This window comes from Doryrhamphus excisus, chromosome 12 (assembly GCF_030265055.1).
Source record: "Doryrhamphus excisus isolate RoL2022-K1 chromosome 12, RoL_Dexc_1.0, whole genome shotgun sequence".
NCBI classification, from domain to species: Eukaryota; Metazoa; Chordata; class Actinopteri; order Syngnathiformes; family Syngnathidae; genus Doryrhamphus; species Doryrhamphus excisus.
This window is the reverse complement of record NC_080477.1, coordinates 11,385,546-11,398,833: the sequence shown is the minus strand read 5'-3', so window position 1 is coordinate 11,398,833 and position 13,288 is coordinate 11,385,546. Positions and strand designations below refer to the sequence as shown.

General features: G+C 41.2%; 1 protein-coding gene across 2 annotated transcripts in view; it reads right to left on the bottom strand.

The window, feature by feature from the left end:
- Positions 1 to 13,288, bottom strand: part of LOC131139638 (probable serine/threonine-protein kinase kinX) — a 76,008-nt gene that overhangs the window by 48,848 nt on the left and 13,872 nt on the right. Inside the window, exons 2-3 of one of the 2 annotated variants that reach the window (XM_058089424.1) lie at positions 10,749 to 10,832; positions 10,468 to 10,666 (exon numbers count right to left, since the gene is read on the bottom strand). The gene's annotated coding sequence lies outside the window, so the exon portion shown is untranslated. The remainder of the gene's footprint in view (positions 1 to 10,467; positions 10,667 to 10,748; positions 10,833 to 13,288) is intronic. The other variant, XM_058089423.1, reaches the window with a different exon arrangement.

Below are 13,288 nucleotides of genomic sequence, written 5' to 3'. Positions count from 1 at the left end.
AAAGCTTACAGCACCTGGTATTCCCATGCGGCCTCCGGTCCAAGAACTAACCAGGCCTGACTCTACTTAGCTTCCGGGGTCAGACGAGATGGGGCACACACAGAGCAGTGTTATTAACATGGTAACTAATTATAAAAATACAAACCATAGGTTATGTTACACAATTTGCAAGACACTACAACTTGAAAAGAGCACTTATTGCAAGTATAATGCATGCTGTCAGCTGCATTTGAATATGAAATCAATTACTGAAACTAATGTTGTAAATAGCCCTTGTTAGCAGGGAAAAGGTCTTGAATACGGTTGGATAGTGTGCTAATTTGCAGTGAAATCTAATCCCAGGTTACTTCACATAAAAGGCATTATACATATTTTAATGGCGAGGTGGTTGTTTTCCAAGCAATTTTCTGCCAGAGTACATTTTTAATTTATTCATATTTAATTTATTGGTCTCTGCATAGCCACTCAGTAAAAGCAATCAACAACAGCATGTATGGGCCTCATGAAGACACAGCTCTCCTTGCCAAAGCAGCCTCTGCATGAGGATAAGCTCCCCTCTCCTGTGTGCATTCAGTCAGGAGGATATCTCCTCCAAAGAGACTGTTCACTTCTCATAAACAGCCTTTTAATCATGGAGAAAAACGGCAGGAAATGAAAAATGTGCCCAGCCTTGAATGGTACAAAACATTTCAATTTCTGTGGACTGTGACTACTGTTACTGCTACCACAATATTCAGGGTTGGGGGCAGTGCCCTCACCTCGGCACCCCCCGCTCCGCTTCTCTCTCTCTCTCAGGTACTTCCTGCCCTCAAACGCTTCTGCACTTGAATTGGTTTTGTAAAGCGCTGGCACTAATTTAGTGTTGTGCGACTGCAGTTCTTATCACCTGCCTCCCCGTACACACACACAAATGCACACATATACACACTCCAAATATCTATCGACCCACTGACACACCTTGAGGAGAGATCCACACAACCTTACACATGGAAATGATTTCAATTAATTACCGCTCCCCTTTGACAAGGCAGAGAGGATGAGGGAAACAAAGGAGAGCCGACAACAGAAGCATTTCTCTGGTGTAATGTGCACCATGTGTAATGAGCAGCGGAAAGGTCATTTGACACATTTCTGCCAGAATGAATTCATTTATTCCGAGCACTTAATTCTGCAGTCACCTCATTGGTGCACGGCTTGGCAGCGCACCGAGTGGGTGCATTACCACAAGTGGAGGCTTACTTTCCTCCAATCTGAAAGTGCTGACCACAGGTCTGTGGGAATGCCAGAAGAGCAGAGAGATAGTGAAATGGAGTGTGGGAGATCCAATCACCCTTTCTCTCATATCCAAATCACCTCCATCACCTTCAGCATAATTGGAGCGTTCATTACAGTTCAGTAAAAATGCAGCTTGCCATTAGGTGGGTAATTTAAAAGTAGACTTGTGGAGAATGAGAGACTCAAGGGGTCACGATACGGGGTCACAGTCAAGTAAATAATGGGAATTGGTCCCACAGGGTTTGCAAAACCACAGAGGCTGTATAGCAATGGAGCCAAATTCAACTTTCCGCAGAAGAAGGGCAGAAATTCAATCATCAAAGAGAAAATAAAATGGCCCCTGTGCCCTCTCAACATTGCAATAATTACAAGGGGGCTGCAATTTACTTCATGCTGATGAATTGAGAAACACTTGTGTGGTGACTAGAAACATTCTTGTTTTCTTAACAGCGCTTGGCCTCATTTTGGGTGACGAGTGAGCTGTGGAGCCTATCCCAGCTGACTTTAGATGCAGGGTGTACCCTAGACCTGACAATTAACCTAACACATATGTTTTTAGGATGTGGGAGGAAGCTGGCTGGACTAACAGCAGAAATACCCTGCAAGCACGGGGGAGAAGATGCAAACTCCACACATAGATGTTCAAACCCTCAATCTCCTGGCTATCCCAGCTGTCTTGGGGCGAGAGGTGGGATACATCCTGGACTGGTCACCAGCCAATCACAGAGCACATATAGACAAAGAACCATTCACACTCACATTCATACCTATGGACAATTTGGACTCGCCAATTAACCTAGCATGTTTTTGGAATGTGGGAGGAAACCAGAGTACCCGGAGAAAACCCACGCATGCACGGGGAGAACATGCAAACTCCACATAGAGATGGCCGAGGGTGGTGATACAAAAATAGCAATGTTCTTTTCCTGTGGCTTCTCCCATCTCTCCATCCATCAATTTTCTATACCGCTTATCCTCACTAGTGTCACAGGCATGCTGGAGCCTATCACAGCTGTCCTCGGGCGAGGGGCGGGGTACACCCTGGACTAGTCGCTAGCCAATGCTCCAATTAACACCTCCATTCAGTTTGTGATTTATAAAAGCAAATAACCGCAGAGTTCTCTAAATAAGCTGGTTTAAAGAACATTTACAAGAAGCACTGTGGCTGTAGGCAACCTCTAAATGTATTATTTATGAACACCACATGATGGCAGTAGCTGCATTTGAATTATCATGTGTTCAGCACCTGGCATGCACTTCAAAATCCATCCATTTTCTATGCCACTTATTCTTACTAGGGGTGCTGGGGTATGCTGGAGCCTATCCCAGCTGTCGCCAGCCAATCACAGGGCACATATAGACAAACAACCATTCACACTCACATTCATATCTATGGACAATTTGTAGTCACCAATTAACCTAGCATGTTTTTGGAATGTGGGAGGAAACCGGAGTACCCGGAGAAAACCCACACATGCACGGGGAGAACATGCAAACTAGCTGTGAGGTCTGCGCACTAACCACTCGACCGCCGTGCAGCCTGCTAAAAATATATACATTATATAAAAACAGCTGTACTAAGAACTAATCAGCTATCTAAATCTTCATTGACAATGTAGTCGTAGTTTTTGGTGCCGCATCACGATGAGATACTGTGAGACAGGGGTGTCAAGCTTCTTTTCATTGAGGGCCACATCACAGTTACGGCTGCTGATTTTGTTACACAATTGCACATGCATTTGATTATTATATTTTAAAAAACATACAGTCCACCCACTGATTGCATAAACAGTGCCAAATATCTTCCGGCCAATGACCACAATCAAACCACATTGCAGTGAAAGATGAAAAATGTGCAGCCTAATGTGATGCTCTGCTCAACTTCTGGACTATTTTTGCATTTCTTTAGTGGGATCATTTGACTAAAGTTAAAGCAGAAACATTTCATGGCTCAAAGGAAGCATATTTACCATGTTTAGGTTTAAAAACAGAGTTGTTACTCATGCTCTTAGGGTTATTTTATAAACTTCACAAAGACTAGAGAACAATGTCTCCGCAGTGGCGCCTGCAGTCACTGCTGATAACGTGATTTTAGATTCTCTTTGAGAGACTTAAACGCTATTGCTACAAATCTTTGTGTTTATACCCTTACAAAGCTCCAGCTAATGACCATGTTTTTTTCTTGGTGAAAATGCATCTACATTAAATATGAATAAACACATCATGATGAAATAATTACCCAATGGTCTTGGGTGTAGCTGCTCTACAGAGGCCTAAGACTGTAGTAATAACAAAAACAAAGCACGATAATGCGTTTCCACACTGCAGCAAAGGCTAATAATGAGTTTTGGATGAGGAAAGGCCACACACATCTTAAGGAGAGTCCTAAGAATTGATAGCAAAAAAAGAGGACAATGAAAAGTATGCTTCCTTGTTGGAAAGGATGTCCAGAGGAACATGTTAGGATGACATACGGCGTGCTCTCACAGAGCAGAGGGGTGTACTTTCTCTCAACCCTTTTACCACTCAGGAGGCAGATTGGACTTCTCACTCTCAGCAATACTCGGCATTATTGTCCATTATCACACCGTGGTCCATGTGTAAGGTGACAGTGGTGCTCTGATGGAGAGGCGGCGGGGGGGACCTGGACTGCAATAACATATTATTAGCTTTTTTTCAAGGCTCCACTGGGCTGGATTTACACTGGATATCCACAGCCCTTTGAGGGCAGCCTACTGTCACCGCTGTGTTCACCAGCAGAGCAATAGCCACTGATAGCCAGATGTGTGTGCACGCTCAATAGCCAAGGTCCCCTGCAAGGCACACATCAGGGATGTGACTCGACCCTCGCTGGCCACTTCATTAGGCACACCTACACACTTTGATAACATCCAATAAAAGAGATGTATTAACAATTCTGCCTTTAAGGGGTTCTTGCTTTTGCTTTCACCCCTCAATTTTACAGTTATGGTTTATTACTTTCGGACATGTTTAACTAGTTACATCACATAATTACATTTATGCCATTCATTCAGGCTCACGCAGTAGGAAGAACCAACAGTTTTTGGACTCTTGGTTCGTTCACGTTGAACAAGAAAGTTTGCTTCTGCATTCGACACTCTGCCTCAGACTCCTATTCTGCAGTGTTTCAATCATATGTTTTAGCATGCGCCTTATAATCCGATGAAAATATGGCATGTTAGGTAGATTAGTGAGCAGGCCACACAGCCAGGAGACCCAGGTTTGGTTCCCCCCATCTCTGTGTGGAGTTTGCCTGTTCTCCCCGTACATGCGTGGGTTTTCTCAGGTGCACTCCGTTTTCCTCCCACATTCCAAAAACATGCTAGGTTAATTGGTGACTCCAAATTGTCCATAGGTATGAATGTGAGTGTGAATGGTTGTTTGTCTATATGTGGCCTGTGATTGGCTGGCGACCAGTCCAGGGTGTACCCCGCCTCTCGCCCGAAGACAGCTGGGATAGGCTCCAGCATGCCTGTGACACTAGTGAGGATAAGCAGTATAGATTGATGGATAGAATTAAGTGCCCCTTACACTACACTACAACGTAATTGCTCCTTACTGTTGTTGTCAGGAGAGAATACAAAGACAATAGTCCAAAAGTCAAACCCACTACTTTCACGTGCATAAATACGTGTCATCTAACTACTGTGATTTCTCCTCTCGTAAGTAATAAATGACAGCACAATAGAAATAATCTGAACGTCTTGACTGGAAATAATCCACAAAGTCAAGGACATTGCAAGAATACAGCAGAATAGAAGTGAGGGGACAAGCAAACCGGTTGTAGCACAAATTCACAGTGTGAGTGCAGGCCAAAGTGGACTAGGAGAGGGAGGTAGAATCATGGCCAAGTCCTTCTGTGAATACACCCTAACACACAAACTGGCCGTATCACGTATGTATATAGTATATAGTTTTGTGCTTTGTGAGCTCACTGACTTTGGAATAATATTTACAGTGTTGGTATCATTGTGTGCATCTGCTCACACACGTAAGCATTGCAAGGCCTTTTGACAGTGTGAAGCACATGTTCACCTTCCTGCTTAATTCCACATGTTCCTGTCCTTGGTAATGTTAACAACCTCCCTGGTGACTGATGTCTCTGGTCCCAGCCCTGTTTATAAAACAATCAGAACTTCGTTAAGGGACAATAACATCAGCTAGGCTCAATTATGGTGACATTTTGCTGACATGCAAAATGCCTCGCCTTCCGATCGTTTTTTTTTTAAATGTAAAATACTGATGTGCCTGTATTGAGCGTTTTGGATGAACTTTGGGACAATCGATGGTATTGATGAATCATAGATCATACAAGTCAACAAGACTGACACCAGAGGAGAGAATTCCTTTCACGCAGAAAGTCAGCGTTGAAATGTAATCATAATCAGACAAAGTGAGTTATGTATAATCAATAGCACAATTAGGATAGTAAGCGGGACGTGTTCTTTGAATACAGACAATGAATGCATTCATTGGGGTTGCAATATTCTTATTACATTCATGTGTAAACCTGTATAATATTCTACCCTGACATTTGCCTCGATTACATTCATATATGCCTGATAAATATACAAGTCCATCCATCCATTTTCTATGCCACTTATCCACACTCGGGACGCAGGGGTATGCTGGGGCCTATCACAGCTGACTTTTGGGTGAGAGGCAGGCCCTGACTGGCCGCCAGTCAATCGCAGGGCACATATAGACAACCAACCAATTACCCTCACATTCAAACCTATGGACAATTTAGAGCCATGCACTCATGGGGAGAAGATGCAAACTCCACACAGAGATGCCCCGAAGGAGACTCGAACTCAGATCTTTCCGATCACCTGACTGTGTGGCCAACATGCTAACCACTCACCAAGAAAAATATGATAAGAGACATACTAATCTAGCGCTGTGGAAATATGGAAGCCATCTTCATTCCAAACAACACTGACAGGAGTTAAAGCTCCTCTGAACGCCTCGTATTTGTATTTTAACAATTTTATACTTGAAAATGCTTCATTTAGGCAAAAAATACTTAAATGTGCATATTTCAGACTAACGATACTAACATATTTGACCACAGAACAACATGATTATTAATGAATATATTTTGGGAAAAACTGTGATAAAATGAATCCTCAAAATTTAAACCGCGATGTGGCACGGGGCAACTGTACCATAATTCCCCCATATTGTCCTACATTTATTTAATCCTTGAACATGACAACATACAATAGAAAATTTTAAATGACTTAATTAATGCTAACATGCCAATACATTAGCATGCTAAAACCTAGCATAATAATGAGTTTGTATCAGCGTCTACGTCTGAAAATGCTAAAAATGTTAGCATATTACAATGATAACATGGTGATATTAGCATGCTAACACCTAGCATGATAACGCTAAGTGTCTGCTGCACTTTTTGGCGATTTTTTCTCATCATACACAATCCTTATGTGAAACATGAACACATATATTTCTGTTTTATGTGCACTCTAGTGCGAAAAAACAAGTTAATATGAGCTAGCTAACAACAGACGTCATGGGAAATACCCATTTTGTTGCGATTGCCCTAACAAAACAAAACAAAAATGGGTATTGACAAACAAGGGTTATTATAAACATGGTTGTCTTATATTGGAGGGGGTGTCAATAAGGAAATTATACTCATTACATATTTTCAAGAAGGAATGCTGTCATCCTATTTGTTGTGTGCAACAAAAAGCATTACATATGACTCACATGATGTGGGGCCTTTTTCTGATGAATTCTCTGCAGAGTGACACAACCTGTGCTTTCATCTTCATTAGGACATGACAACTGTATCTGTAAAAACTTTCAATCTGTCGCAATCATTTCCGACCATTCAAAACAGAACCACGAGGTCTAATCACTTCTGACACCTCATTGTTGAAAACTCATCATCTCCTCTTATATCGTCCTCATTATTTCCCTGACAGTTTAGTCCGGTACAGTAATTGTTACTTTTCCTGCCTGTTCATTTTGTACAATTAGAAGACGTTAAAAGGTGGGTAGGTTTTTAGACCTTTTCTCCATCAGACATCCTGTTGCCCTGCATTCTTCCATTCACTGGCTTTTGTCGATTAACCACAATGTGGCGACTTACTATAGCGTCAAATCCTGCCCCTTTCTTTTATAAACTGCTTCAAATATAAAGAGTCTTGCCAGGCAGTCAACATAGGGGGTCAGATGGAGGGGCATTCTTGTGTCTGGCAGTTGACACTTTCAAATGTTAATGGATGGGAGTGCCGAACAAAGTTGAAGTGGGTCTGAAAATGCTAATTGTCTCTAATTCATGCAAATAGGTTTCATAATGGAAGAGTTAAGCATTCTAAATATGCAATTTGAGGCAATCAGTCCTTTCATTTGGGGGGGCGGCACAGGTGTAGTGGATTGGAATTCATCTTTCACACACAGTGACTCATTTGTCATTTTGACCACTGAAAGAAAGGCCCTCCTCCTTTCATACAGTATGAACTGATGACGGGGTTGGGGGCGTGCACGACAAAAAACATGTAATTGTGCTATAGAAGCAAAATGTGACACTATCTGACTGGTTTAAGAAACAGCTATATTGTCAATAGTGTATATGCAACATGGGCCAGCACTCCTGATTCTGAAGGCCCGGGGCAGATTACATTGCTAACACACAGAATCTGTTGGGCAATAAAAAAAAAATCTAACACAGTTACATGTACTGTAAGCAGTACAGCAGAGAGACACACTACAAAATGAAGACTGTTATGGAATAAATGTATACAACTTCATGGAACACATACTAGAATTTAAGTGGCCAATCGATCGGCCACCGATTGGGTGATATAAGTGAAAAAGGATGGTATCAAGATCAGCTGATACTTGCTCGAAAACACAGATCTCCTCTGCCGATCAGCTCCGGCTCTGCTGCAGCATCCAGAACAAGCATGTCTGCCGTGTGTGGCACTTCCTGTCTTTGTGAGAGTGACATGAGTTTTGCACCCTGCAAAATGTGCCTGAAAAATATCTCACCAGGGTGGCGCTTTGAAAAGCTTTAGATTGCTGCAGCATTTGGGGCACCTTGTCAGTGTGTGGTGGGTTTAAGGCTCACAATGTGATCATGTCAGGCAGCAGTTGTAAAGACCCAGTCCCAACTCGTTGTACTTGCAAGTGTGGGCAAAATGTTGGCGTGAGTACCGCCTCAGTAAGGATTTGGGAGCATGCAGACACTATCTAGCACTTTTAGTGCAGGAGGAATCTTTGTTGTGAGCAGGGATGTGTCGGACTCTGGATGATGTGTGACATGTGACGAGTGAGCATTCGCGCCACATTTGAAATGGCCGTTGTGCACACTGATATAACACTAATATTGTATTTCCTCTCCGGGCACAGAAGAGGCAGTCAGCTGCATCTGCGCTTCAGAAGGCAGCGGATGTGGCTAGAGGGACCCAGAAGAGGTGGATAAACTGGCTATTCATTCAGCTTTTCACTTAATAATGTGAGAAGACTAGAAATAAATACATTGTGAAATACAAAATGTGATTTGTGGATACCAGCATTATGTTAATGGTCTGGTAAAATAAGCATATTGTCTTTGTCTTGAAATAAGCTATCAAAATAAATGTTACAAAAATGAGTAGCGCTTGGCCAGCATTTTGTAAAAGTATCTCTCACAAGAAAAAACACTGATGACCCCTAATATATCCAGTAGTACATTTAAACATTTACACTGCATGTATGTGATTGGTATTTGTGTCGGTATGGGACGATTTCACTTATGGATTATTGGGATTGGTATCAGGAGCATAAAATCTTGATCGGAATATCCCTATAGAAATGATTCATAATTTCATTTTTCATTTATTCTGTTAATTATATATACTTTAATTTCCTTATTTGACTTTTCACTTTCTGTATTCCAGCAGCTTGTTTTGACAATATTTAGATGTGACATTGATGCCATATTTGTTATGTATATGTTTACTTTTGTTAATTTTTTTTTCTTTAAATCTCAACACACCTGGTCCCTTTGGCAACATTTCCTGTATCCAGTATGTCCGACCCTGAAAATAGAAGTATCGCAGTAAAAGATGCATGGTTACGCCACACATTCAGCCCACTTGTTTCACCTGTTGTTTGTCTGCTCACACACAGCCAATCCATATAAAACAACAGTTTTTTTTTTCACCTTATCTTAGCGTGTGGTTGTCAATTATTTTCTGTCATGTCCCCCACTGGGGGACCAGAGTGTTTTTGCACCACCTCAATTTGAAATACTAAAGAGAAAACGGATATCTATTTATTTATCTGTACAGTACAGACTGAACTGCAAAGTGAAACCAGCATAATGCAACAAAAGGGCAGTGAAGCATAAAAGTGTATTCAGGAGTCAAATTGCATGCTGAGTACAACAAATTCATACATGTTGGCAGGTCTGCACTAATACTGAAAGTCCTCCCTGCCTCTCACACACCCGATAGTTCACTGTGTTACCCCGAGGGTGTTACCCCACTATTTGGGGTGTGGCACTGCTCATTTGTTTCGGCATTTAGTACAGTGTTAGCAATCAGCATTTAGCTATCTTAATTATCTATACCTCAGCCTTCAAAACAGTGGCATGCAATACATAACATGTTAATGAGTTGATTGGTTGCGTAAGTAAATACGTACCAACAGGATCTTACCATTGGCTTGACAGTGTTCATCATTGTGTTACTATTATTGTTGCCTGTGTTTATTTAATTTACTGTTCAGATTGAATTTTAAGACGTAAGATGCATGGATTTGGTTTGTTTATCAGAATAGACATAAACACAAACAAAAACATTACACCTGTGACTGAGGTAATCACATTTTTAAACAAATCCAAGTCCAAAACATCTTATCTTTTTGCCGTTACAGTCCACTTTCATTGGGACCAAGCAGGGAAATGCCCAACCAGATCCAACAGAGGGAGCTGCATGTATAGGACTTGAATGGATGTAACCGTGTACATCTTGATATTTCAATTGAATAAGTCAGATTGACAGATTTCAGATTGTTCAACATTGGTGGAGGCCCACACTCTCCTGCGTGTCCCCTTGCAAAGGCAGAAGGTTGTGGCCAGTGCTTGTATTTTACTCTAACGATGGCAGTGTAGTATCATGTTTTGGTTCATTAAAAAGAGAAGAGGAGTCTTACCTTCCTGAGTGTGACATGAGGAGCAGCCAAGCAGACATTTCGGACCACTATTATTGTGATCATTTCAAGCAGACAATAATGCAGGAGGTCATGTTTGAGCTTGTAATAACATGGTGTAGCAGCATCACCGCAGACCGGGGATTGTGTGCCTTTGAGGTGTAAATAGCCGTCGCTGTGCAGAAAAGAGGAGGTAGCCCTGCTTAATGAACCAGACAAGAAAAAACCTTGTTTAAAAGGACAAATCAGATCAGAAGATTTCAAACCCATTAGTTGCTACTCACAGGGAATGATAATAATGATAAAGGATGGTCAGGCCTTTTGATTCAGGAGTAGCAAAGTGTGTTGTCTTGGGAAAAAATCTTTTCCTGGAGGAGAATCAAAGAGCAGTTCATTTTCACGCTGACCTTCAGGGCTCAAGGCGGCCAGACAAGGGCACAAACAGATTGAGAATTAATTGGTGCAATTAACATTTTGTGATTATAAGGACTTGAGATCAATATCCTATGCAAATGGCAGTATTGATGTGCAGCAGAAACCTTGTTAATTGTGTTTGGCGAACAAACAGGCCCCTGCGACACTATTCCATTATGGAACAGCATGCACACAGAGCTCCAAACCGCTGCCCACTTTAGATGCATGAGGACAAGCAGCCATCCTAAACTCAAGACTCTTAAAGAAAGTTACACAGTTTGATTATCGCTGTCTTTGGCCCCTTTATTGGCTCTTTGAAGAAGCCTTTAGAGGGTGGATGAAGATTCCTCAGTGTTGCTGTGATCACAACGCTCATGTCAGGCCGCAGAAGATTACACAAGTGGTCCTCTGCCTCTTTTCTCTGACCGTTTGTAACAGTGAGCATGTGAGGAAGAATCAAAACGCTCTCTGCTGACAGCCATTGAAATGAATTAGTTTCAGCTTTATTGCTGCGGACTGGATTTTCCACTCTCGTTATTAAACTGCGTTAAAAATGCACTTTCATTTCAGATAAGTACCAGTAATCCTGTTTGCAAAGCGCAGCAGATGAAGTTAAATATAATTTAAGCAGAAACGGAAACGACTGGAACAATGTCATCACTGAAAGTGAGATTGAAGTGATGCTATTCTTAATCATTATTATTATTTCCATTCCGGCTGGTGCAAAATGATGCGACTGATGGTGGCAGCAGCACTTAGCAGAAGGTGGGGAAAGTAGAGAATAACGCTGCATATATTAATGATCCAGCCAACAAATCCATGCTCACTAGTCACCGTCTCACATTTTCTTTCTGTGACAATTGGCTGCCAGATTCTTGCACCGCTTACGTCCTATGGCCTTGGAAAAAAAAAATACAACACACAGAGCTGGCAACATACGAAAAGCTCAGAGCTAGTGTTAATTAGCTCATTTTGTGGGCCAAAAGAACAGTTAGCACAGTCTTTTATTTGCTGCAATGCCTGCTGCGGTGGTGGTGTTCATGTAATGATGCAAACTGTATCGGCCTTACCTGTGTTTACCTGCCGTGGAATCAAGTCATAGATGCTGAACAATGCCACGCCACCAAACAGCATTTATAACCGAGGTTCTCAAGAGTAAGATTACATGTTGTCTAATGAAATGTTACAATTGAAATCACATTAGCCATTTGGTTGCATGCTAATTACACTAATTCCTTTCAATTTGGGGCTGTGTTTCTTTCAGCATTAGCCTTTATTCCCCTGGTAATGAAGTAGGCATATTAACTAGGGAACACCAGAGGGAGGAATATGTAGAAATGGAATTATGTTTGCATTGCTGGAACTGCACTACATCATACTGTTTTTAATGAGTAGCCCCTTTGATGTGGATAAATATGAGAAAAATATTAGGCACTTTTCGGTATGATGCAGTGTAGTTTTACTTTACTGAAAATAATAACCAAAAAAGTAAACATATTATTGAATTAATACCTGTCTGTCTCTTTGTCAGCAGATGTAAACATACATATTTTTTTTTCATTGGCTGGCGACCGGTCCAGGGTATACCCAGCCTCCCAAAAAAGGAAGATAATTAAACTTAATAAGTTGATATATTATGTAAATAAAGTTGTAGTATTATGAAAAAATAAGAATAAAATCAATATATGACAAGAATAAATTTGGAAAAGAATCACTTTTATGAAAATAAAGCCAAAATATAAGAATAAAATTATTATGAGAGAAAAAAAAATGCTTTTATGAGAATTAGAGTCAATATGTTACAAGAAAGAGTTACAGTGAAGGCTACTGAGTGAAAAATAAAAAAATATATTAGATTTTGTAAAGCAACAATTATATTGTAATGGCGGCTGAATAACTACACGTCAGGGGTACACCCTGGACTGGTCAGCCAATCACAGGGCACATATAGACAAACAACCATTCACACTCACATTCATACCGATGGACAATTTGGAATCACCAATTAACCTAGCATGTTTTGGGAATGTGGGAGAAAACCCACACATGCACGGGGAGAACATGCAAACTCCACACAGAGATGGCAGAGGGTGGGATTGAACTCGGGTCTCCTAGCTGTGAGGTCTGTGCGCTAGCCACTCAATCACTGTGCAGCCCATGTATGTTTTTATTTTATTTTATTAATTATTATTTTTCCAGTTGGGGGCATTTAAAAATGTACTTACAAATACAAATTCAGATACTTTTCAGACCTACACAAAATACTGTATACACAAAATACAGGCTGCATTGCACATCCCTACTTTGCAGTGATGCCAAATCCCACTCACAAACTCATGTATTATTAGCATTCTGATGAACTTCCCATGTATGTGAGATTTATCAATATCATCAAAACAGAGGCAAGACA